Source organism: Strix uralensis, chromosome 5, assembly GCF_047716275.1.
Source record: "Strix uralensis isolate ZFMK-TIS-50842 chromosome 5, bStrUra1, whole genome shotgun sequence".
Taxonomy (NCBI): Eukaryota; Metazoa; Chordata; class Aves; order Strigiformes; family Strigidae; genus Strix; species Strix uralensis.
The window spans coordinates 59,407,306-59,433,306 of record NC_133976.1 but is presented as its reverse complement, the minus strand read 5'-3'; the positions used below and the strand labels follow the sequence as shown (position 1 = coordinate 59,433,306).

General features: G+C 45.8%; 1 protein-coding gene across 1 annotated transcript in view; it reads right to left on the bottom strand.

The window, feature by feature from the left end:
- The window catches only part of MYH9 (myosin heavy chain 9), a 74,199-nt gene extending 66,309 nt beyond the window's left edge, over positions 1-7,890 (bottom strand). The window contains exon 1 of the mRNA XM_074871275.1: positions 7,736-7,890. The gene's annotated coding sequence lies outside the window, so the exon portion shown is untranslated. The remainder of the gene's footprint in view (positions 1-7,735) is intronic.
- Between the last annotated feature and the right edge of the window lie 18,111 nt (positions 7,891-26,001).

The window sequence follows — 26,001 nt, the reverse complement described above, 5'->3', positions numbered from 1 at the left end:
GATTCATTAAGAGGACCTATCTCTGTTCATGAAGGTGATCTTAGAGGTGGGGGCAGGAGGAGAGTGACTCTTTCTGGACATAAGAACAACAGCAACTCCTACACTGAAGGAAAAGCTACATAGCCTTAAGCTCCAGGATGTATAAGGAGGCCAGGTTGAAAACAACCTCACAGAGCATAAGTATCAAGTTCAGGATGGCCTGAAAAACTTTGAAACATTCCAATTGCAACATTCCTATTGCATCCAAGGTCTTGCACAGCTTCATGGTTCCTTACTTAGCTATCCATTATAAGCAATGTTCTAGAGAAAGCCCCTGGTGCATCAGAGCGCACAAGGAACACTTACCTGGTCTCTGCGTCTCAGCCTCATGCTTGCTTTCTGGTTAGCTTGTTCCTTTCCTGACCTGTGCTTTCTCCCCAAAATGTCAAATATATCAGTCTTTAAAAAAGAACAGCATCAGGCATCTCTTATTTCAGAATTCACCCAACCATGCCCTCCTGTCTGGATCTCCTGATTTTTGTATTAAAGGAGAAGAAAGGACTCATCTTTCAACCTGAAACAAGTAAAAGCAAGGGCACTTGAAGTAGAAACCTAGTCTGAACCAGTAATCATAGCTATATGGCACATAAAATTTTCTCTATTCTGGCATTACAGGAAAATACTTTTTTGGAAAAAAAGAAAATTATCCCCTTCTGACAGGGGAGTGACATACCATGACATTTCACAGTCCCAATAAGAGAAGGCAAATAAAATTTGGAAGTTTCCAACAGAGTTTCTTTCTGGCATAACAGGATAAAAAACAACACGGGGAAACACTGAGCACAGAGTAGCAGAACTGTTGCAGGTGTTTCCACCATAGTTAACAACATTCTCCACAACCATATACACTACAGTGCTGTGGTGGTGAGACACTGGCACAGGTTGCCCAGAGAAGCTGTGGCTGCCCCCTCCCTGGAAGTGTTCAAGGCCAGGCTGGACAGGGCTTTGAGCAACCTGGTCTAGTGGAAGGTGTCCCTGCCCATGGCAGGGGGTTGGAACTTTAAGGTCCCTTCCAACCCAAACCATTCTGTGATTCTATGATATCCTTCTCCTTATCTACATGAGCAAGAGCTGAGCCATTACTGCAGTTGTACTTTTTCCTGATAGAATTGGTATAATACAGCACGGTAGTATTTATCAGTGAAATCTACATCAAGTTTTTAAGAGCATTAAAGAACTAAAATCTACCTATATAGTTCTGCCCATTAGGAAAACACTTAAAATTTGCCATGCAAAAAGATTTAACTCCCGCTATGTGGAGGAAGAACATGAACTGACTGTGCACATGTCTGCATAGCACTGGCATATACAACATGCAGATAATTTTTACTAGTTAGTCTAATAAACTGTCAATTCCTTTTTTAAAGAAAAATTATGACTAATATATCTTCCTCATCACATTCCTGTGTTCTCATTTTACATCTCCCATCATATCCTGCATTAAACTGCAAGCTCAAGTTCATCCACACAAGACTTTGACTTGGGAAAGGCCATTAAAACTACTCTGAATAATTTACTGCACAACGAAAGGTCAAAGACTTTATTTAGTATCTGCTATAGACATTCATACTGCAGTATAACACAGATGATAAAAGCTAAGTGAACTGATTTAAGTCACAAATCTTAAACCACAGTTTAGAGTTTTTGTGCCTGTGGAGAAACCTTACTTTGTACTTATGCTCCTCTAAGAAAGAAAATACCCTTTGTCAGTAAGCAGACACGTCCATTCGAAACAAGACAGTTTCAAGTATCCAATTACGTAATTATTGTAAATAGTCTACTACATACTTGTAGCCATACTCCCATATCCATTTCTTTAAACAATTCTGTAAAGTCTGAGTACATTTTACTTGATGTGAAAAAGAGCTAAAAACATATCTCTGAACAACAGAAACAAAGACATCTGAACAACACCTATGAAGAATAAAACATATTAAGTGGAATTCTGCTAAAAAAATAAAATTCCATTAATACAAAATAATTATTTCTTGAACTATTTCAGATGCATTTACAAGTGACTAAAATTGTTGTTCTAGATAGTTACTTGCAATCAGCAATTTATGAATTAAATTGCCTGTTTATGGATACCTTCACCTCAAATCCACCCCTTCAGAACTGTTGCATTAATTGCAAAACACACAGCTACCCACCTCTCCAATCACCCAAAAAAAGGAAGAAAAAAGAACAAAGATAATATCAATACCTTCCTCTACATTTTAAACTATGACATGGCCAAAACAGAAGCCAGGGAGTATTTTTCTTCACCTATGTTAAAAAAAAAACCTGTCAAAAGTCAATTTATTTCATCAACCAACTAGTTCCAAGTGCTTAGCCAAGAATTTTCTCCTCCAGTTCATTGGTTCGACTTCGGATTTACATTCAATATTTGTTGCCAAGTTCTTACATTTAAGATTCTTACATTTGTTAAAAAATGCCTAAGTCCTAAGATAGTCTACCAATTTAAAAAAACTATCAATGAAAATTAATTTGTACTCACACGTTTCAGAATAATTTATTTTATCAATTCTGAGCACAGCAAGACTGGGAATCTCTTGCAGTAATGGTAAGCAGACCTACAATGTTCCTGCAAAAAAGAGCTTACTGACTAAAAATTTACCTACGAACTGATACAACAGTTGTTTTAAGTCAGTCACATTTAGAGAAAAAAAGACAGAAGTAACTGCAATTAATTTTTTACTGAAATTTTGCTGTAGGTTTCCATTTTTTATTCCTTGAACAATTAAATCAACTCTATGTCAGTAAAACTAGCTGGATTGTTAGCCACAACCAACTTTAATCAAAGTCAAATCTATTGCACCTCCAAGGTTGATTAAAAGAGCCTAAATTCAAGTGAACTGGTGAAGTCTTGACCTTAAAAGAAAAACACAGACGAATGTACTCTCATCACTACAAACAGCAAAAAGGGAAGTAAACTATTACAAGAGTGTGCTTTAAATCTCAGATTTTAAACAGGAAAAAAAAAAAAAACAAACAAACAAACAACTGACTACACAGGACTGTCAAAGTTGAGCTGTAAAATTTCTCTAAACCTCTTTTCTTACAAGTCTGAACGCCTACTTTGCTTTCATTCAAATCAGAACTCTGGTTCTGTGTTGAGGCATATATCACAATGGATTTCCTGCCAAGACTCATTAAAATGGTAGTTCTTGATGAATAGAAGTATTCATCAGTTAAGGAGACTTTATGATACAGATTTCCAAGTTTTCCTCAATATATATTAATTATCTTAAGTTTACTGAAATCGCTCATCCATGTGGTTTTATTTACTACTCTCAGTAGAATCAGCATACATGCATTAGGAGAAATTTAAATTTCTAGTCATGAAGACAAGCAGAGTCCAAACCCTGTGTACAAAACATAAAGGCATAAATTTCATAAAGAGGTCATGAAGTCAAACCATAGTATGCTGAGTTATATTTCACTATACTTCTCTGTATCCAACAGCAATACATTTGTAATACTTCTATAAGAAATAATTTGCAGTAGACAAGTATGCTAGATCATTTTTACAGTTTCCACTTTGCTATGTTTAAAAAGGACATGACTTAGCAGTACTAACTCCAAAAGTATTGTACAATGAAATCAATCACAGTTCCATCACTGGAAAATTGTAGACACTACTATTTCTTCAGACTTTTTAAGATGCTCAGAAAGGAGATGTACTGTGCTGAATGGCCAAAGGGCCATTAACTGAAAATAAGGACTAGTCCATTATGCTGAACATGACTGGCTTGGAATGAGGTCAGAAGATGTTAAGTCACTACAGCAGCCTAGGATTGCAAGACGAATCAGTGTTGAGATTATTACTTCAAGTACTCGGAACAAGTTCTCACAGCAGCTAAAGAAAAAAGTGAAGCGGATAAACCATAATTAAGATGAACTTGTAAACTGATGCATTTAATTTAGTTGGACAACACCCATTTGCATTAGCTTCCAGGGCAGAAGTTGCATTTGTGCTTTTGTCTCATCATACTCTATTTAAATCAGGTTGCTAGTTTCCATCTCTTTCTACACTAGGAAACTCAATTTGAAGCACGATATGCTTAAACTGAAAAGAAATTTAAAGTACAAGGTCACCAAGCCACCACTAAGCTAGAGCAATAGCCAGCAAAAACAATGCTGCTGTAGGCAAACCTACACTATTATAGCTTTGTTCCAACCCACAGAAGACTTAACGTCAGGCACACAATTTCTCTACTTAACATGCAAACAGCTGTGCCTCAATTATAAATGAAGAAAACAAAGACTAATAAGATATTTATATGAGAAATCAAAGACAAAAATGGATGTTAGAGGGCACCGAGTACATTATTGAGTCAAACGAACAATAATGTATTAAATTATACACTCAGGATTAAAGTTTTGGACACCTTTTAGTAGGTGTGCACACTAACTCTGAGCCTCTAAAATGCACTTTAGTCATCAGTTAGCTTCAGTAAGTTACCCAATAACCTGAAGTTACCACGCAAGAAAGCAGATGTACTACACATGGGTGGGGGATAAGACAAGCTTAACTTTTGACTTCCCCTTTCTGTAAACCTTGCATTAACTTGATGGGTTCCTGTATCTCCAGGGGGTCCACTTATCATCTCACCCTACTCTAGTCACACAAATTCATAAGTGACATAAATCTGGGCAAGACATGGGCCTAGGGATGGGGGTAGACGCAGAAGATTCAGCAGAATGAGATCAGAAATCACAATACCTTGACATGCGTCCTGCCCCATCTGTTCAGTATCCTGGAGATTAACAGAACAAAACCTGATTTTTTGGATACAGACAGACTATTTTAATCTCCCAGTACAACCAAACTATATTTTCACATACTTAGTAGCTATGCTGATGTACATACACTCCCTCGTACCTGCATGTGAATAGTCTGACAGAGGGCTAGCCTGTGAATTATTAGTTATTATAAACATTTAGTGCATTAATTTTAAAGACCTGCCAAGATAACAGTGGTTCACATTTTCAAGATAGTTTGTTGCAGTGGTAAATGTAAGTCTCCACATTTATAGTAGAAATATTTGCAGCGTCCAGTACTGTTGCAAAGAGATTTAAGCACCTGTGGCATCTGACTCCACTGCAGTTTTCAGCTCAAAGATGAGTATTAGAGCTACCACCCACCACACAGTTTGAACACTCTCCAACATTTTTCATAATGCCAAAATAATGTGCTGGACAACACAGATTATTTCAGCCTCCTAAGGGAGAAATTCTTCTTCCTACAACTTTACTGGACAAGTGATTTTTTATTATTATTATTACTCATTCACTACCGATTCACTTAAAATATTATGGTGCAGCTCTCACAACCTATTTGTCTTCTTAAAATGTTTTGAAGCATATCAAAATCCAAGTAGAGGAAATAATGAAAAAAAAAGCTCATTCTTTCTTCTTCTCTGCACCTGAAAATATTACCCTGACAACTTGAAAGGAAAAAAAATAATCCCAGAACCATTGTAGAAATATTCTAACAATCTATGCAAACGAAGTCCAATAAAAGTTTCTACACCCATTCTTCTGGGACAGACAGAACCTAATTAGTCTTCCTGTTTATGCAGAAATAGCCAAATGTTACCCAGCAGAGCAAACTTTGAAGTCAAAGTTTCTTCTCAGGAGAACTCTGAAAATCAGATCTTGGCTCTACAAGTCAAGCATCCAAGAGATGATACCATTATTACAAAAAAAAGCTGGTGAGTTACAACTCACCAGCTTGGCTCTGGTCATACTCACTTTGAGGTTCCACGTCAATAAATATGAGAAGTTCAGATCCCTGTTTCTATTCACTACTAGCAATTTTGCTGCTACCTTAGAATTACTGAAAATTTTGCCTGTCTACCTCCAGAAAGACAGTGCATACACTATGAATATGTGCAACAAACAAAGCTATCAAGAAGGAGAACACGTCAATTTAAACAGTTCCACCTGACATGGAGCTTCACAGAACTGCTGCATGATTTCACTCTAGTTATTTTTACAAGGTCAGATCAGCAGCACAGTCTTGTGTTTATACGGTTTCGGCGTAATCGGTGATTAACCACTTCAAAACTCTTACGTGCTAAAGGCAACTCCACTTACATTTATCAATTGCTTCCCCCTCATTACAACTTTCTAGTTAACAAAAATAAGTGCTTATCTCATTTAAACTTTGGGAGAGAGCACTACAGTTGCAGACAGTGCATCTATGAGTCAATACATATCTGCACCACGATTTGCCATTTTTACTGGAATGCCATGGATAAGTGAACTTAGTCACATTGCTACCTAGTGACTAATTTCAAAAGCATCTTTACACAAGCAGTAACCGATTAGAGCGCTGTTACTTTGGGGTTAAAACTTTACCATATCTAGCCTTACGGACAGGAGATGTATACAAGAGTTAAGGATGTGTAATTTAATCTTTCGAGCCATAGTTCAACAGCCTCCATGCAAATTAACTTATATTTCTTTATAATGTAGGACAGAAGCAGAGAAATCATAGTTTGAGGGCCAAAGTCCATTTACTACAATATCTCTTCAAGTTTGAAGCATAAATTTCTTATGCATTACCTAAGAAATTACTCTGTTTAGGACAGACCTGCTCACTTAGAAAAAAGCTTAGGTTCTTAGTGTGCTCGAATGGAGTGCAGCTCAGGACACCATGACAGACATAGGATATGGAAGAAAAGCCTATGGAAGAAAAAAGATGACGAGCACAAGCAGTGTTTCAAGAGAAAAAAAAAAAAGGAGGAAGGAAAGGAACCGTAAGGAGAAAAAAAGAAAAAAGGAATTCAACAGTCACTGCCTGAAGAGCTTCCCAACCAATACAGTTTACTTCTGCAAAACTCCAGTTTATTACCAGAAGCATCCTACTGCTTTAAAATTCATTTCACCCTGTGTTAGGCAAAATCAGGAGCAATCCTAATTAAACCCACTGGGTACACACCACCCTCGGGGGCTATGAAACCTTGTTGCTTTCCACACCTACTGGAGACAGGTTGGTACCGATATCACTAGAAGCCGGAGAACTTTTCCTACTTGGTTGGAGGTGATGCCTGAAAGCACAAGCTATCTGCAAGAGTTTTTAGTGCAAGCTTCATCTTGCCCTGTCACTCCCTCCTCCCTCTCTCCTGGCTTCACTGTACAGACCAAACCGAACGAGGAAGTCGAGATCTGAGGGCGGAAGCCAAGCCCATTGCAATGTCTGCAGGAGGATTGTCAGCCTGTGACTCAGGCTACAGCCCTGACAGCTGCCAAACGGTCCTATTTTCCCCTACCCGTTACTTCTAAAGGACGGACACTTAAACGCGGGGGGAGAAAGGGGGGAGACGCACCAGAGGGAGGGGAGAGAGCACGGTCCGGTGAAAAAGAGCGCGAATAACGCAACCCCACCTCCGAGAAGGCCAGTTAGCAGGGCGTGGAGGGAGAAGAGAGGCAACTCCCTGGGCAGTAACGCAGCCGTGCGGTGGCACACACGCCCCCGAAAGAGAAGGGGGAGGTGGGGGGGCGGGGGGCACCCCAGACACAGCAGGTCGGCTGCCTGCCGCCCGGCTCCGCGGGGAAAGCAGGAGAGAGCAGTACCCCCTCTCCCGGCCCAACAAAGAGGCGCGAACCCCGCGCGGGAGGGAAGCGCGGTGCCAGGGGGTACAAACCGGGGCCACCCGCGCCCACCGCCCCACCCGACCAACTTCACCTGAGCCCAGCTACGGCGGAGGAAGGGAAACGCCACAGCGGCTGCGCTCCTCGCGGCGAGAGAGTGGCGTCCTCACGCTGCCAGCTCCTCCCGCAGGCACCACGACCGCCTCCCGCTCACCGGCACTCCGAGGCGCCCAGCCGGGTGGAGCCGCCGCGGCCCAGCAACGCCGCCAGCCCGCCCCCACCGCCCCACCCCCTGCGCAGCACAGCCAGCCAATGGCGGCGCCGGCTGCGGCGAGCTGACGGCCGCCGCCGCCAATAGGAGCCGGCCGCAGGGCGGAGGCGAGCCGCTGAGGAAGCGGGAAAGGGGCGGTGCCTCGCGCCCTCCGCCGTTAGCAACGCCCGAGCGCGCGCGGGGCCCCGCCCCTCGGCGGGCCAACCCAGCTCCGCGGCCGCTCGGGCGGGCCAGCAGCGGCGGCCGCGGAGGGGCTCGGGAGGGGCGGGCGGCGCTCCGCAGCCTCCCCCCCCAGCTTCCCCCCCGCCGGCTACGGGGCCGGGCCGAGGTCCCACCGGTCGTCTCCTCCCCCGCTCCCTTCCGCTCCGGACGAGCTGTGCCAAGCCGCTCCCACAACCCCCCGCGCCAGGCCGTGCCAGCCCGCGCCCACAATGCCCCGTGCCGAGCGGGCACCGGCGGCCCGTGCCAGCGCCTGCCCCCCGGCAACGCCGCCTCGCTGGCCGGCTGGAGGGCCGGGGGTGCCCGGCCCCAGCGTGCCCCAGGGCGGCGAGACAGGAACTCGGGGTCAGCCTCCGGTAGGAGGGGGATGGGCTGTGGCCCCGTCCTCCGCAGGCCATGCCAGAAGTCCTCGGAAATGGGAGGGGTGTCCCTTCTAGTGCAAGTTAACCGTGGTAGGCAGACCTAAGCCAGAGTTTGTTTCATCCAGTAAAGGGACAGCACTGGGGCGAGCAGAAGCATCGGCGTGAGCAGCTCCTGATGCTGCTGAGGTGATTGAACTGCCAGTGCGTATGTTAAAGGAGGCTCAAAATGGATTTAAAAAGGCGTGCAAAACAGTAGAGGTGTGAAAAGATAGAGGCGGTGTAATTCTGCCTCTTTGCATTTACTACAGCGCTCTTCAAGGCTGAAGTAAAAGGAAGATGCAGTAGCCAAGATGCAAGACAGAAGTCCTTCTGAAAAGAGTACAGCATACAGAAGTCCGTGTGTCAGATCCAGCTATGCAGATGAGGTTTATTGCACATTTTACAAGCATGCAGAAATACAAGGCTCCCTCCCTTGGGGGTTTCCTACTTTCTGCAAAGGAGGGCATATTTGCAGATGTAGGTGCCAGTGACGGAAAATGGAAGGTGAAGTTAACCAATGACAGTATCAAAGTTACACATGGAAGAGGCAAATGAACTGAAAGAGGCTTGAATAAAGATGGAGGTTAGCAGAGAAGTGTCTCAAGTAAGCACCTCTTGTCCAAGTGAAACACTTCAGGCTTAGAAAGATTCACTGCAGCAGTTTGGAAACAATGCTAGACCTTTGTATCTCAAAACACAAAAGGCAGTGGGAGAAATCACTGAAAGGTTTGTACAGCTGAGTATCAGGGATACAGGGGTGTCATTGTTAAGGGCAGAGATGAGAAATGTAAATACAGGTACAAAATAGAGATGAGAATTTAATTCAGCAGTAGGAAGGGAACATACTGGGTAGGTCTTCACTAGTACATCAAGGCAGAAAATGAAAGGAAGCTGGAATTGTGACAACCAGATTCCCACATAACCAGATACCTTAGATGGTGAAATGATCTGCAGTATCCATGAAAAAAAATGACCAACACATGGGAAGGATATTTACTGGTTGAACAACAGGGTTTTAAATTCTCCCACAAGAATGAAGCAGAATGAAAATGGTGGAGGTAACTTCGTATATCAAAAGCTTTTTAAGAACAGGAGAGGCTGCTTCTTTAGCCAAGTGGCTGTGGAAGGAAAGGTAAGCGAAGGAAAGCCATCAGTATGAAGTATAAATGAAGTTTTTACAGGAGAAAAATAGCGGATCTTAGCTGGGAAAGTAAATACAAAAGGCAGAATGAACTGATGGCAGTAGTAATGTGGGAAATAAAAGATAATAACTGCAAGCATGAAATATAGACATAAAAAGGCTGCAACAAAGTTGTTTTTGAAGAACGTATGATACTGGGCATTCTAAATTTTTCTATTATTTTCTGACTCTCACAAATTTCATATGTACTCTGCTCTTCCTGATGCTAAGATTTAAGTCTAAGGTCAGGCTGGACTGTCTTCTTAAGGTTTGGCATTTTTTTTATTTTTTTTTTTTTTTTAGATTTGAGAATTTGGTCCCACTCCTGTTTAATCAACATCAAAACTTTCTTGATGACCTCAGCAGTAAAGCATCAAAACTGAGTTCAGAACAAAGATTGCTGCAGGTTTACACCATCCTTTGCCCTAACAAAAAATGTATCCCACCTCTTTTGAAAACTTTGTGTATTTCCCTCATGGTCAGATTTGTAGATCTGCAGTAGTTGAGGCAAGTCTGATTTGAAATGTATGTTTTCCGTAGCTTGGTTACTTTGAAAATAAATCTGGTGGCAGGAAGTTACCCAGGGAAGGAGACACACCTCAGAGAGAAACAAGTATGACTAAAAAAGCTATCATACTAATTCTATACATCTGTTACTTTCTACAATTTCACAGGATGTTTATCTGGATCCTTCTGATGAACTTTACTCATGTTTTTCATCAGTGTTTGCAAGACAGCATCCTTTGGAAGAACAAACCTGTAATGGTCATTGAATTTGGAAAAACATCATCTCAACAGCAGACAGATTTACCAGTTTGGGGGGAGTAAATTAATGGTAATGTATTATTTCTAGAGGGAAAAAAAAAAAATCTACTAAGCACCGAGCATCCAGAGATGCCTCTTCAATTTGCCAGCCTTAACTGCAGACCAAACGCCCACTTTGCTGAACTACAGTGTTTTCCCTTACACTGGTCTAATCCAAAACAATTGGGCTTCAGTTTCTTGGCAAACAGCAATCCCTGGGAGAAGCCTGCTACTCCTGGGATCAACAATAAATGCAGGGACATTTGATTTCTATATCTGACAAACAGGTAAAGTAGCTAAATTAATTTTGGTGATTAATTTCCAGTGCTTTGTGAGGCAGAAGAAACCTCTTCCAAAACTAGTTTCTTACTGACAAGCTTGAGAGAGTGAAACAAGAAGAGTGACAGAGACAAAAGGTGTTTACTTCATCAGAGAAGTCTCATTGCTAAATACTCACCACAGTGGCTTTAGACAGAAACCGCACATGTACAGATCTGGAGAATGTCACAATCTGGTATTGCTAAGAAGCCTGAGCTCTGCTTTTGCAAAAGCCTGAAACATCAGTAGTTTCAGTGAAGATTCATAATTAAAATTTCTCAAAAAAAAGCAGCTCTGGAGTGGCTTTACTATGTACACCCATACAAAGCAGCAGCTATAAATGCAGATGAAAACTTGAAGGGTTTTCACATACTGTAACAAAAGGAAATGGCTCTTTGGAGATGGGTCTGTAGAAGAAAGCAACGTATGACTTCACGCCTGTGTCCTCTGAACAACCTGAAATTTGTCTGCAATTTAGGCACCATATATTAGCACATAACTTCCTTTTCCCTGTATACCGATTCTTTACTGTTCTGCTCCCATAACAAATGCCAAATTCAAACTGTGAGAGTGCAGAAGGTGGAAAACCATGAACTTAAGATGTGGAAAGTGTGAAAGCAAGTGATGTTTCCACTGCAGGGGTCAGAGCTTACAAATTTAGAGACTAACCATTTAAGCCCAAGTTCTAGCTCTGTTCATGCAAATTCTGCTAGGAGCAGCTGACATAAAAGAGCCCTTACTGGAGCTGATAAAAGGTCCCTTACTGGACCACAGTAAGGGAAATGTGGCCTGGTAGCCTGTCTCAGAAGCAGCCAGTAGCAGATGTTAGGAGGGGAATAGCCCATTTCTTACAGAATTATGTTACCCTTAGCATGACTACCCAACTTCTGGCATGGCTGTGGAAAAGGTATGGCTTAATTAGCTCATTTTCATATGTCGGGTTGTGACTCCATCATGCCCGCTTCATCAGCAAAGCTGGTTTAAGATGTTGTCTATTTTTCCACTAGCCATTCATTCCTAGTGCTGTCATAGCTTACTGCTGCTCCAGTGGTGCTGATGCAGATGTTTCAAAAGCCATATTGTAAACTGGATCACTGAAATAGAGTTAAAGAAGGTTAGGAAGAAAGATCAGTTCACTGATCTAGTTTATAGGCCCACAGAGAGATGCATTAGCACAACTGAAGGGATTAAACTGAGGTACTGTGACAGGAGTCTTTCAAATTGACTTTACTGATGGAGAAAATTTAAGAGGGAACTATACCTGCACCCCAAGACTGGGGAGGAGCCATACCTGGCATACTCTAGAATTTAAAACAGTTATTCTACTTTTCACCTCTCCCCAACCCTCCACCCACAGAGTCCTGCGTGAACAACCTCCTGAACTCCCACTCCCCCATTGCGGTTCTTGCTTCAGCTTTAGTAAAAGAGGAACATGGTTTTACTTTCTTAACACATTAATGACAAGGGTTACAGCTGAAAAAGCACTTACATACAGCATCTCTGCTAGTTTGGGATACCATTCAGAGGCATAAATCTCTACCCATTGGTTATGCACCACAGTAAGTATATTTATCTTGTGCCAGAGTCCCTTCTTTCAATAAAGTGGAAGTGACACCATCTTGTAGAAGGGACCTTTATTGGGGAAGCAGGTTATCAGACGGCTCTGCTTTGACTGAAGTCATGGAAGTATCCTCAGAAATACGCCTAAATGAAAACTTCGGTCTTGGGCAGAGGATAACTCTTCTTGGAGCTCCTGAGTTCCTCCAAACCCTGAGATGAGATTACTGCTTCATTATGCATGGTTAGAGACACCACATTCCTGATCTGATATATTAATGGCCCAGAATTCCAAGGAATTCTAATATTATCATGTCTACCATCTAAATGCAATCACAATGCTAAGTAGCAGACATCTTCTAGTTCAGTATATCCCCTTCCTAACCTTGTTTCCTCTAGTCCTGTTCTCTTGCCATTCACTGTTTTCTATTCAGCTTTAAATTCAGAGGAAGCTGGCATCCAACATCGTTATACAAAAGGGCCAACAGGAATACCAGCCATCCAGCAAAAGTATCTTCACCCCAAACCTGATATTTGGAATCTGAGTTTATTGCATTGGGCCGACCCAGACTTGTCCAAAATGCCAGCAAAACACATCTTGCTACCTGCCTTAAATAAGCACAGCAACTCTTTCCTGCAGGAAACAAATATTTTCACACAATCTCTCACAGCTTAGCTCCTTCAGTGATAATTCAGTGACTACAATGCATGTAATTTTAGGCTTGTCTGTCCTGGCCTCACAGCTCCCTGGTTCAACAAGTTGCTAAGGATCCTTTATTAACATCCCAAATACCTCCTTTTCCTTCTCACTTTCTCAGAGGGGGTAAGAAATGCTTCGGATTCCTGAGTTTAGAAGGGCTTGGGAGCGTTCTTCTTACTCATCAGAGGATAAGCTGAAAGGAGAATAACATCCCTCCCCAGCCCCTCTGTCACTCTGCACCTGTCATGCTTGTGATGCTCAGGTAGCAAACATACTTGCCAGGCTTGGGTCAGATATTGATAAGGAAAAAATACTTTAAAGAGATTGACAAATCTATCTAAATGCTGTTTAATTCATCCGGATAAGGTAGGGCTGTGGAGAGCTTTACACCACCTTTGCTTCTCTTTTCCTTCCATAGGTCTCAAGCTGGGCCATGTTTTCACAGAACCAAGAATTCAGTAGCAGGGTGACTGTGCTATTTGGAAAACGGGACTAAGTTCAGAGAATACATAAAGGTGATAGTGTTTAACTACTTCACAATTTTTTCATTTTTAATTGCTTTTCAGCATCAGTCACCTTTAATGGACCTCTAAACAAAAGGCATCTAACTGGAGGTTCAGTTCCTTCTTCCTCTCCCAACAGGAATTTAGTCTCCCTTTTTTTCTCCCCCTCCTTACAAAAAAATAAGATCACCCCTACTTTCAGCTTGCTGCCTTTCCTGAGGTTACTGTGTGAGCTTTTGCTCTGCTAATAGTGCCTCTCAGCTTACCTCATGTTTGCTGTTTGTTTTTGGGCTCAGCCTGCAATAGTAATCAAGGCCAAATATTTGCTCAAATTAAGTGGCTCTGTGGTTCTCATTCCAGGGAGCTGGCTGAGGACAAAGTGAAACTAGCTTGAAATACTCTAGTATGCCCAAGAGATGCTAGGAACAAGGGATTTTTCCAGTGCTGTAGAAAGTAATCCAGATTCTCACTGTAGCTTTGTTGTGGGAACTGCAGGGGAACTAACTCGTTTATAGCCTGCCACAATTAAAGACACCACTTTTGTCTGCCAGAAACCAAAGTCAGTCCAGTCAAAGCCAAACTTTGGGACCATTATATTGGGCTACAACCAGAAAGAAGACTCAATGTGAAGTTACACAAGCATTCGTTCTCCCTCTTCTGCAAGACTGAAGCCCACATTTTTCTGATAAGAGGAGGCTACATCCTTTGTGCTTGCATGTCAGCAGCAGGTCTTATAAACACACCCACAGATTCTCAGCGTAACATATTGCAAGCTCTGTGTGTCTGGAGCCAGTGCATGCTTTGCTCAACAACCCCCCTTTCATTTCTGCCAAGATTCCCTCCCACATTTGGGACTTTTTTCCTGCTCCCTTGAGAGCCTCCTCAATTAGCCCAGCTCCTCCAGCCTCCCACTGTCCGTGTGGACTGTTCTGTACAGCTTTGCCAATCTGCTCTGCCTTCGGAAACATATGGGCCCGTGCAGGAAGCTGGGCACAAAGAAGATCCGTGCATTGATTCTCAGGCCTGTGTTTGGGTCAGGTGGATGGACCAAGACTGAACTGACAGCACTGGCATAGAAGGCAGAAAATTAGCCAGGACTTACTAAGGCATTCACTTCGTAGGATGTGAGAAAGTACCAACAGATACATGGGGTGCCATCACTGTGGGAAACCACCTTCTAGCTGAGGTGCAGACAAGCTCCATTTAACACAGTCGCCTTCTTTCCCACTTACCAGAGCATCATTTCCTGGGATTATTCTGGAACAAAGAAAGCAACTCACTGGGCATCCTGCATGTTTGCCTAACATACAACTCCTATCAAAAATCAATACCTCACTGAGGAGTAGCAAGTTACCAAGCTGCACAACTGCAGGCTAGCACCCGCTTTGCAATACATCTCAGCTACCAAGAGACAGGACTGTGTTAGAGGAATCAAACCCACAGGACAGAAGTGCTCAGGGGCTTCTTCTGAAATTCCTTTATGTGAGGTAGCAGCTTGTGTTAGGCTGGGATGTAAGGAATCCTGGAAGCACTGCTGCCTTCTGCACTGGCTCAGGAAAAAAAAAAAAAAAAAAAAAAAAAAAGGAAAAAAAAGGTTAAAAGGTATTTTTGTGGAAGAGAATATTTAGACTTTGAGTTACAGTCCCAAGCGTAATACAAATCTAAAGCATGAAATAAGAAGACAGCCCTGCTGTCTTCTGCCTAGTGGGTCAATGTATTCAATCCATCATAAATCCTGTCCACCCCCTCCTTGTCTTTTCTGTTTACACATGGAATAAAAGCATCCTTAAAGCTCTTGCTACTCTACCATTCTGATTACAGCTGCATCTAACACTGAACTTGAAACACACACCTGTACATAAGTTTGCAGCTAATTGCAAGACAGCACAGAGGCCTATAATTCTTTGACTCTTTATAGAGGAATGTACATATATAAAAGCCTTTTGAATTTTCATAAGCCATCCCTTAGATGTGGGATAGCAAAACACAAAAAGATGAAAACAAGATGCTCGCCCGATGATTCAGCTTTCCTGCAAAGTTTCTTCTAACAGCCATCATAACCCTGAAAATAATCATCCCAGCCCCTTTTTCCTGTGGGCTAAAAACACATCAGCAATGAGGATCATAATTTAGGTTTTTTGTTCCTACTAGGAATCCATGAGAAAGAGCTTCGCATTGCATAGAGAAAAACGAATCATATGCAGGAAGAGAAGGTATGTGTATGTTCAGGGTTTTTTTATGTATTTAAGGAATGCTAAATCAGGTTTGGCTTTGCTAGAGGACATACCAGCTGTCTCCATGCTCTTTTTATTATGATCTCTCTTGTACCTTAATTGAGAAAGCAGGGTGTGGAAGTTTCAATAAAGGCACCCCTTTGTAGTGTGTTAATTAGGCACAGGAGTTAACAAAACCCCTCAGTTATAAACAATTACCTTTCCCGAGGCTTACTTTCATTTTCATGCTACCATGTTTTTACTAATTTTCTATTTTCCAGAGTGGACAAGACTAATTTCTAAAATTAGTCTTCTAATTAGCAAAGAAAAGAAAAAAAAAAAGCAGGAAAATATGTAAAGGAGGAAGACAAAAAAAGATACAATTAGAAGCACATAAAGATGTCTTTTTTGTGCTTCTTCAGGATGCACGAGCCCAAGGTGTTTTCAGATCACTGTAAAGCCTCCTTTAAAACTGAAAATCTAGATTATGGTACCCTAGAAGCAACTCTGGGTGTAAATGCCCGGGGATGGGAAAGAATCCGATCTGGGTTTGTGTGCCCTGAAATGAGTGCTGCCTTCACCCCCCGCAGGAGGAGGAAACGAGGAAAGTGAGAGGGGCTGCGAGCTGTAATTCCTCCAGAGCCTCTCCATCCATTCCATTTGCAAAGCAAAGCGTACTTTAAAAAGAAGGACATGCTTGGCCTGCATGACACCTTTTTGCCTGCCGGTGTGCTGAGACCCAGAGATACACAACAGCCGGGAAGGGGGAGGTCTCTCTTCTCCTTCCTGCCGACGCTAGGCTTTGTCCTGTTGGCAATGACCTCCCCTCTTCGCACCGAGCTGTCCCGCAGGGGAGCACCAGCCACCCTGGCACTGGTACCCCTCCTCCTCCCTCTGCCTCCCAGCAAGGGAAGGAAGAAACCCAGGGGCTTGGGGCAGGTCTTCTGCCTCAATAAGAGGCAATCCCAATGATGGAAAACTGTGCTATAAGGACAGCTACCCTCTTAATGTTGAACATCTTACACCCTGCATTGGTATGAAACCTTTCGCACTGCTGCTCTCTAATCTTGTTCTCTGCTGAATTTCTGGAGAAAGGTCAAGCAAGGCACTTAAACCCACAGTATCAGGAGAAGCACATTATGATTCAGCCTCCAGTCAGACTTCTCTTGTCGCCTGTGATAGTGCTGTTTCCCCAAGACCTATAGACAACACAGAAGGCATCCAGATATTCAAGCATAGATGAGGAGCTACATCTGCATTCCCTGAAGGTTGCCTTTGTGTCCAAGGAGCTGCCCAGAAAGCAAGGGACCAGTGTTTATGTGAGACTGGGGAAAGCTACTGCTCAAGCTACAGTCCCAACAGGGTCTGTGTCTCCTGGCCTGCCAGTAGACCTGGAAAAGACTGTCTAGGGGAAAACTCATAATTCTCAGTGGCAGCTTCCCAAGCATAGCAGTTCTCATTGGGAACAACCTTGCCTCTCCTCTCTGGAAGAGACGGAGTATACTCTAGTGAAGACATATAGTGAAGTTAGGCATTCCCCCCTTTATTGCTCCACATCAAACCACAGTCCTCCTTTCTCACTGCACTGCAGTAGCACAGACTGATTCTCAAGCCAAGATCAGCTCCTGTTCCTTTCCCTGAAGACCTTTCAAGCTCAAACAGACCAGACAAACTCAGTGTGATAGCACGATCAGAAGTAAAGAAAGGCTGAGACTGGCCCCAGTGCCTGCAGCAGGTCCCAGGCAGGAGTGGGGTACAGGATACTACCCCAACTGACCAGGCAAGTCAGGGAACCAAGGACCCCATGGCAGCGCAGAGCTGCTTCACGTACGATGGAAAATGTTTAAATTGCTGTAGTTGGGGCCCGCAGGAAACTTTTGGGAAGTGTGTGCTGGGTCTAAGACAGGAACCAAAAGAGTCAGTGTTTAAAATATGCAGTGACAATGAATTGCTTCATTACTTAGAGAAAAATTGAGAAGGGAGGAAGGAGTAAAACTCAGCCACATCAGGAAACAGGCAAATATACACCAGGTCTCCTGACTGCTGGTCTAGGACTTTACTGCTCAGCCCACTGTGTCTTCCTCATCGTAATAAGCTTCTTAATAGGCAGCAAGGTCTCCTCTTTGTTTAGGTATTCCCCAGGGGAATGCATTGCATCTCAGAAAGGACAATATGCCCTTGGAAGATCATTTTCCTAGAGAGACAAGATGGGGGAAGGTGGCCATTTTGAAGGCTCACATGCTAAGCATAAGACCCAGAGGACAGCCTCCTCCCTCGACACCCACAGCAGGGGCTGCACAGCACAGCTAAGTCTCGCCCACTGTGTGCCCCCACGTGCCTCAGGGCCCCAGGGGCTGTGCAGGGGACCCTGCATGAGAAGTGCCACAGCCATGCTATGGGATTCGGGCCAGGCTCAGCAAGGTGGTGCAATCCCTGCCTACAGCTCTTTCCTTGTCATGCAGTCCACTGCTTGGATGCATCCTCTTCTGGGGGATCTCACACCCAGGAAGAGAAACAAGCTGAAATGTCTTGCATAGGGCTGCTTACTGTCTCTGCTAGTGTCTTGTTTGGCCCCGCTGTACCGTTTTTCTTTCTCCTCCTACGCCTTCCCCTGTACATACATTCTCAATTGAAAAATGAAAGTGCCACCCTTCACACTAAGGAAACTTTTGGCCCGTGCGCTGCTAAAGAAAGGCACATAGACATGTGAACTGCAGTCCCCTTCCTGCGGCACTTTGTAAAGCAAGTGCATAGTCTTAGGAGGAGGCTTTCTACACTTTGAACAGTCCTCTGAAATTGGACCTCGTGGCCTGGGCTTGCACATCCATGAGCAGAGACATGGGAAACGCTGCCTTTCTGGATCGGGAGTGGGGATGGAGCCCTGGAAGCCACAGGCAGGAAGAGTCTGACTTGGGAAGGTGCCCAGTCTCGCACAGAGCGAGGCAGGTAACAATCATAGAACTATTTATGGCTCTTTTCCTTGCGACAACCACAGCCTTATATGGGCAAGAGCGCTGCGCTCCAGGCAGAGCTGCGGAGGTGGAGCCTCAAGGGGCGCTCCTGATGCTCGCTCCCAGGCTGCCTGCACAAGCTGCTGACCTCCTTCCCGGGAAAAACCCTGGGAACCCTCGCTGAATCCAGCTGTTTAAATTTCAAACTACAAAACGACCGACTCCCCTCCTCTTCTCCCCCATACCTCCTACTAGCTGGAGCTGTGGTGAAGAAGAAATGTCTGCATTTGTAATGTTGTGGGTATCTGGGAGCACTGGGTTGGAGGGACCCCCATATCCGACGTGGGAAACCTATTCCCATCTGGTTGTGATAGTACTGAGAACTGGAAACAAAAAAGAGGAAAAACAAACAATCCTCCCCTCGGCCCCCCCAGCATTACTTGTCAAACACTAACAAGTGTGTGAAAGGCTGCAGCTGGTAAATCTGATGCACAAACTCCGTTGCAGATCCTTTTGCCTCTGGATGTGCTTCAGAGCCCCCCCAGTATCTCTGGCTAAGCTGCTAGTGTGCATGTTGAGTTCTTACACATTTCAACCCCATCCAGTCCACCCAGCTCAACTACGCTGGCAACTGGTTACAAATAAAACTGAACATAAACATGCTAAAAATGTCACTGTCATCAGATAAGGTTGCTATGCACAGAACATTCCTGACACAAGTTCATTAAATCAAGGACATGAAATGTTAAGCCACATGCATATGGTGGCTGGAATGGGGAGGGGGGTATGGTGAGCAGGGATTCAGGCTGTAACTCTGGTTTTGGGCCTACTGCCAGCTTGTAGGACATCACCCCAGTGTGACTCAATTTCTCCCAATAGAAAAATAAAAATGTCACAGCACCCACCTCCTTCTGTGAGCATTGGCATGTTTCAAGAAGGAGGCAGGTATTAGCCATGCTGCTTGCAAGCTGCAGAAGTTTGACCTTCCGGAAAACAAAGCACATGCTGACCTCTAGCCCTCAGTAATCTTTACCAAAGCCAGTCACATTTAGCACTCCAGAAGGCAGTTATCCCTGTTTTATAAGGGAGGAAACAGGCACTGAGAGCTTCCTCTATAATACACTTCTTGTAGTCATACCTATGTTCAAGCTGCAGGAACACAGGGTTGAGTGGGCTAGATGCTACCACAGGGGTTTACCAGTTCTCAGACACTCAGCCTTGCACAGAGGTGCATGAGCTGCCAGCTGTAATAACCTTCCCTACCACTTACTGAGTTTTTATAGTTCTCAAGCCACATATTTTAAGAGCCAAGGGGGGCAGGAGCTGTGGGAGTGGTTCACAGGTGGGGATGGTTTCAAGTGATCCTCCCCTCTCCTGAGTTTACCACAACAGCCACCCTTTAACTGATTGCAGGCTGGCTGTGGCTCAAGAAAGAGAAGTTGTGCATCCTTTCCCCCTGGGATGAGTGACATGAGTTAAGTTAAGCTGCAGGGGTGGAACATCATGTTCCTCCTCAACCTTGCAAGGGTCAGGGTTGGGGCTTGACAACTGTGGGAAGCCAACCGAAGTCTGAGCAGCCCCCAAAAAGGGAGGCTGTTCCCTCCCTCCTCTGATCTTCACACTCCCAGTGTCAGATGACACAGCCAGCTAATCCAGCTGGAAACAAACTTGAACTAAATGAGAGATGTTTCCAGCTCGATCATTTCCTTGGTTCATTTGACTACCCGGGTGCTTGAGAGGCACTGGAAATGCACTGTCATGGGCAGCCAGACATGAGCTGGTCAGAAACTATGAGGGAATCACAGCCCAGGAGAGGCCGGAGAGCCTCCTTTCCAGTGATACCATGAATGAATTTACTCCAGCTTCATGGCTGCTTACAGGAGTTGTTATAGCATCATGTAGGGTTACCAAAATCACAGTATCATTTAGTGTAGGAGGTAACTTTGGAGGTCTCCAGTCCAACCACCTGCTTGGAGCAGGACCAGCCTTCAGGTTAGATCACAGTGCTTAGGGCCATATCCAGCTGTGTTTTGAAAATCTCTGAGGATGGCAAATCCACAATCTCTGTTCGTGCCTCTGTCCTTTCACTGAGCACCTCTGGCAATCTGGCTTTATATTCTGCATAACCCTTACTGGGGTAGTAGAAGGCAGCGGTTAGATATCCTCCCCCACAAGTCTTCTCTCTTTGCAAATCAACCCAGCTCCCTCAGCACCTGCTCATGTATCTGATGGTCCAGCCCCCTGGCCAGCTTCATGCTCCTCCACTGGAGGTGCTCCAGTTTGTAAATGTCCCTCTTGCAAATGTAAAGGACTATCCTGAAGCAGCCTGAGGAATTGTCTGTCTCACCTCCTGGAGGAGAGCAGGTGTCTCTGCCTACTTGTAAAAGCATGAGTGCGTTTGTTGGGGTGTGTATGCATGGTACCAGCATATGTCAGTGCGTGTACACAGGGAGTCGGTGCATCCGCCTATCATGTAAATATTGGCTCAGAAGTTTAGATCATAAAAATGGGTGCAAATTCACTCAAGTCCGGGGAGCTGTGCTGGTTTCTGTGAGAGGAGCTGTCGTGCAGGTACGCTGTGTGAATGCTGTTTGTATGCATACCCAGGGACATCTGTGGACCATCCTTCTCCTTCAGCAGCTCTGCGGCTTAGCAGGCACAGGTCCTCCTTCCCATTGTTATCGGAGAAGATGTTTACAGTCAGGTCTAAATCTGGTCAGGTAGCTTCTCGATTACTCACCTCTCAGCTATTACTCTGCTTCAGTAACCCTGAAGCTCGGGGAGACAGGGTGTACCAGGCAGTAGCTAGGTCTGGAAGACAACAGAAATCATGTTCTGCTCTGGTGGTGTTGCCGGAGGGCAGTGCATCACTGCTATGATGTAATAACTGTGAGGCACGACCTTCAGAGCGTAAAAAAGAACACCCATTACTCAGTGGGCCAGCAGGGGATTTCAAAGGAGGCAAGCGAGAAGGAAGACCTAAAACTTTTACCTGCTTGCTGTCTTGGGGATAATAGTAGGCAAAATGACGTGTAACTGTAAATCAGCCGTGCCTTTTGCAATATCAGGATTGCAGTGTGATGAGCAATCCCTCTTAAGTCTTCATAAAAGATGGGAAATGGGGAAAGCTGAGATGAGTTCCAGGCTGTGGTTGGGCGAAATGCACCACAAGGATATGGGATGTCAGGTATGAGGCTGACAAATAGGTCATGGACATATCTGCAGGTAGGAAGGGAGGAGGGAGGCAGGGACAGGGTACCTCTGCACTGCGGTCTCAGTGTGCAGCTCAGCTCCCCCCAGTCCACCTTACACAGCTGAGAGCCCCATCAGGAGGTGTTCCTGGAGAGGGGGCCTGGGGCAGTTCAGTGCAGGCCACACTCTTGTTCCTGCGGTGTAGATGGACTGGGCAGGGTAGAACCAAGGCTGGACCAGCAGCTGCCCTGAGCTTCAGAGGCTGCTGCAGAATGAGAAAGCCTGAGAGTGTTGGTTCTCAGCCAGTCACGTCCGCTCCTCATTTTTCAGCAAGAACTGCTATCAAGCCTCTGTTGTAAGGAGCTTTGGTGCTGCAGCCCAGGGTGCCTGGATGTCTGACACAGAAGGACAAGGGGTGCTGGGTAAAGACCTCCTCGGTGTTAGGCTCCAGGCTGGAGCTGTGGGCTTACAAAGAAGAGGAAGCGAAGCAATGTAGTCTTGGATGAGGAACAGAGATATAAACCTGGGCTAACGTAGGGTGAGGTGCTCAAAGGACTGACCCTGTTCAGAGCCAGGCAAAGTTTGGTCCCCAGCTATAGAAGGTTATTACAGAAATGCAATAAACCAAGTTTTTACTACAAGCCAAGGACAAGAATCACCAACTGTTCATGTCACCCAGTTCCCTTTAATCTGAAACAATCTGGCAACTGCCTAAGATGACATGAGCAAAAGGCAGTCAGGTCAGGTCTGAAAGTCAGAGCTTGTTCCAAGGATCAACATCTCCTTTTGAGATCCTTTGGTAAATCCCAAAGCAAGGCAGGGAGGTAAAATACAAACTCAGCGACCTTCCCCATCAGTTCCACCTCTGGACCTACTGATCCCAGCTGGGATGGGATGGGAAGCTGTGTCTGCACCACCACCACTGCTGGATATAGGTTAGAGGGCCCACAATACATGCACAGCCATCGTAAACCATGGGACTTTGTTCTCTGCCCACAGCAGGGTGGCCTGTCCCTCCCAGCTCTGCAGACTGGCATATCTCACCAGTCTTATCTGGTCGCGTGCCCTCCTCCCTCCCCAGCCGTACCCCCAGGGGCAGGTTTTCCTGCTTCACCCCAAATGCTTATTTTTATTATTTTAAAACAAACAGAGTTGCATCTGTTTTGATTTCCAGAAGGTTAGAGGGAGGTCAGAGCTGACATCTGGGCTGGAGATAACATTCCCATCTAATTAGCAAGCCCTGAATAATGAGGGCCTTCCTGTCCCATCCCCCTGTCCCGGTGTGGGAGAGGGCAGAACCAGCGGAGGCTGGGGCAGAAATGGGGCAGGAGAACATTCTGTTAGGTGGCATTTTGTTTCCTAGTGCCCTCAGATCGAGCTCGTGGGGCTGCTGCTAGGTGCCCGTGGGCAACAGCTGGAGGCTGCCCCTCCTTTGTCTTTGTGTGGGCACCATTTGCAGATGTGTGCGCAGACTCTTTTTTCCAAGGAATCAGCCATGGCTTTCTGGCGCTTCCAGTCACCCCCCAAGCCTGTTGCCCAGGGAGAGCCCATTCACCCTTTCTGCAAAGCAGGGGTTACAGATTTAAACACCCTGGGCACTACTTGTGCTCCTGTATGTGTGGCAAGAGAAGACGCCGGAGACACGCTGTTGGTGGGAGACACAGATGAGATGCACGGTGAGGTCCCCAGAGCATGGCTGGGCCATCTGCTGCCCTCCCCTCAGTCTGGGGAGCTGTGCATTGGCAGCTCTGTCCCCGCTCTTGGGAACTGGGTCATTTACCAGGGCAGCGCAGCCTGCCGGGCTGCCACGATGCAGCTGTCTGTGCACAGCAGTACTGCAAAGAGGAAGCAGCCATGGCAGGAGCCAGCTTTGGCCGGGATACTGGGCTGGGGCGGCAGAGGGGCAGCAGTGCTGGGAGACCCAGTTTGTGAGGGCTCCTGCAACTGGTAGACATATCCCCCCACCCCCCGCAGCAGGGCACAGAGACGCTGGAATAAAGCCTGACTCAGCTGGGAGAGAGGCTGCCTGGCTGAATCAGCCTGGGCTCTGCGCCTTCCCTGCAGCTCCCCCACCGTGGGCTGGCTGTGCCCAGCCAGTGCTTGCAAAACCCCATGAGATCACAGGCGCAGGCAAGTGTGGCAGGGGCTGAACCGCAGCCAGGTGCTCTCCAGGTGAGATTACAACACCGGGTGCATCCGCTCCGCTCCGTGCAAAACCCTGGCAGAGGCGGTGACACACCAACCTGCCTGCCCTGTCAGCCCCGTGGCAGGGGGATTTGCTGCCCTCACCGGAAAGGCCACAGCCTGCTGATTCCTCAGAGGGGACGTGACTGTCATTCCCGGCCTTGATAGAAAACGCCACAGATGGAAGGAAAAAGGAGGCAGGGGAACAAGGCTTGGGATTTAACACTGGTAGAGCTCAGCTGCCATGCACCTGGCTGCAGGCTGAAGATGAGGCTGGAAACTGTGCCCTCAGGTCAGCCATGTGCTGCTAGCCACCACGGTCTGGGCACAGTGTCACAGGGAGGCACAGCATCATGGGGGAGCAGCAGAACAGGGAGATGACAGCACCTAAGGAGTTCAATTACGGACACAGCCACATGCTGCCAGTTTCTGTGCTGCAGGCTCTAGTGAGACTAAGCAGTGATGGGTCCCTCATGTTCCCACATCCTTTCATCTCTAGGGTGCTGCCAGCTTCTGCCTTCCTGTGCAATGCCAGACAGATTAAGAAAACCCCAAATGTGCTTCCTCTGAGTGTGACCAAGAAAACCCAAACTGAGAACAGAACTTGAGGCCAAGGCCAAGGAAAGGGGAACGGGAAGTAAACGGGGCCCACACAGGTACAAGGGGGTTGGTGTGCTGGGCAACCACATAGTTTAGCATTAGAAATGCAGTGGCAGGCATGACTTTAATACTGCCCGAGCTCCATGAAATGTCTCCATGCTCCTGCCAGGATCTTAGAGCGAAGCCCACGGAACCCAGCCTGGCTGGGAAAGGGAAGCTGGACCTCCTCAGGTGGCAAGCTCAGCTGAAAGAGCTAAGCTGAAGGATCAATCCCTTGAGAGCAAACCCAGCAACTGAGAAAGAAGAATGCAAGGGTTTTGTCAAGTTGCTTCCTGCCAAAAACTGGCATGAGTGTAAACACAAGTGCAGAACAATAAGGTCTCCTGTCCCAGCAGCTGCTAAAGCAGTCACCTGGGAAGCTTCCTGCAATCAGCCAGTGGAAGGACAAAAAGGATCTCCCACATGCTTTCCTGCAATTTGTCATATGCCTGGTCTCTGCTCCACTCAGTCCCTGCCATCCTCCCTTCCCCCAGAGCCGCCTGTCTCACGCTCTGACAAGAGGATGTGGTTACGAAGACCAGCCTCTGGTGAGGAGCAGGCTCATTGTTCAGCCTTGCTTCTCCAAGCAGCAAGAAGTGCTTTGCTTTATGATTCTGAGTCACCCAAGAGCCTCTCCGCAGACAGTATTTCCCCTGCTCTGGTTCTGCAGGCACTGTGTGGACTTCCCCTGTGCCTGCGTCCCAGCATCCCAGAGAGACCCACAGCACTCTGCGGGTCCTCTCTGCCTACCACGCATTGCAGCTCCAGGGCTTACGGTGCCCGGAGTTTGCACAATGCCACCAGCTTCTTTTTCAGACCACCGCACCTCTCCAAGGTGTTAATCTCTAGGTCTGAACACTGCCATGCTGGATCTCTCCTCACAGGTATTTTCAGAAACTTTGAGTTTAGACCATGCAGTCACTCCTGAGCTATGCCAGGATGAAAAGAAAACAACCACTTTTGCCTGAACAATACCAGCATGGAACAAAAAGTCACTGCAAATGGGGTTTTTCATCATCACTCGGAACTAGCTGAGCTTTGAAAGACAAAACTTGCTGTCAAAAAAGAAAAAGGTTCCTAGTGAACAGAAAGGACTTTGACAACTTACTTAAAAACCCAGATTAAAGCAAAACAATGTTATATAAATACTGACAGGCATGCTGGAGCTTGCATGCAGTACATTGCTCCGTCTCTATCATAGCCACTGTGCTAGCCAGACCCAGGGCAT